Source organism: Octopus bimaculoides, chromosome 21, assembly GCF_001194135.2.
Source record: "Octopus bimaculoides isolate UCB-OBI-ISO-001 chromosome 21, ASM119413v2, whole genome shotgun sequence".
Classification (NCBI taxonomy): Eukaryota; Metazoa; Mollusca; class Cephalopoda; order Octopoda; family Octopodidae; genus Octopus; species Octopus bimaculoides.
In genome coordinates this window covers 13177416-13178695 of record NC_069001.1, presented here as the reverse complement: position 1 = coordinate 13178695, position 1280 = coordinate 13177416, and the positions used below count along the sequence as shown (strand labels likewise).

Genomic DNA, 1280 nt, shown 5'->3' with positions numbered 1-1280 from the left:
CAAGTTTCAAAGTGTTTCGTTAATGAAAAATGTGGCCCCCGTTTTAAAAAAGATCCGTTATGTCCTCTTGTTGAGGATAAAACAACTTCTGCATTGGTGCTAAAATAAAATGTATGGCTTTCATTCTTATTCTCACCTATGGTTATGCATGTTGGGTAATGATCCAAAAAGTGTGATTCTGAATACAAGCAGTTGAAATGGGGTTCCTTTGAAGGGTCACTCTGGTGGGGGGAATGTTATTTGACAAATTTCAGGCCTTGTGCCTTTAGTAGAAAGGGTTTTTAGTATTATTAGGGCAGCAAACTGGCAGAATCGTTAGCACACTAAGCAAAATGCTTAGCGGCATTTCATGTCTTCATGTTCTGAGTTCAAATTCTACTAAGATTAACTTTACCATTCATCCTTTCTGGGTTGATAGAATAAGTACCAGTTGAATACTGGGGTCAATGTGGTTGACTTATACCCTCCTCTGAATTTGCTGACCTTGTGCCAAAATTTGAAATAGTTATTATTAGGAGAGCAACAGGCTCGCAGAATCACTAAGAGCATCAGAAAAATGTCCATTACATTCTGATTTCAAATCCTGCTGAGGTCAGCCTTGCCTTTCACCCTTTAGGGGTTGATAAAATAAAGTACCAGGGTCGATGTAATCCACTTCTCCCTCCCACTAAAAAATTGTCAGCCTTCTACCAAAATTAGAAATAATTATTATTGTTTTCAAGTTGCTTACAGGCGTATCATGTTGAATGCACCAGTTCCTGTCTGATGACCATAGTTAAGCAACATTGAGCTTAGTTAGTACTTAGATGGGTGACCACTTGGGAAACTTAGGTGCTGTAAATATCTCACTTTAAGGCAGCAAGCCTGCAGAATCTTTAACACTGGACAAAATGCTTAGCAACATTTTGTTCATCTTATGTTTTGAGTTCAAATGCCATCAGGGTTGACTTTGCCTTTTATCCTTTCGGGGTCAATAAAATAAGTATCAGTTGGATACTGGGGTCAATGTAATAAGTATCAGTTGGATACTAGGGTCAATATAATTGACTAGCCCCTTCTCCTCAAAATTTCAGGCCTTGCTCCTATAGAAGAAAGAATTATTATTATTATTATGAAGGTGGCAACCTGGCAGATTCATTAGCATATTGGACAAAATGTTCTACGGCATTTCTTCTGACTTGTTACATTCTGAGTTCACATCCCACCAAAGTCAACATTGCCTTTCATCCTTTTGGGGTTCAGTAAAATAAAATACCAAGTACCAATGAAGTATGGGGGGG

At 38.3% G+C, this 1280-nt stretch overlaps 1 pseudogene; it reads left to right on the top strand.

Moving 5' to 3' along the window:
• Positions 1 to 724: 724 nt before the first annotated feature.
• On the top strand, positions 725 to 843 carry LOC128250492 (5S ribosomal RNA; annotated as a pseudogene).
• Positions 844 to 1280: the final 437 nt, after the last annotated feature.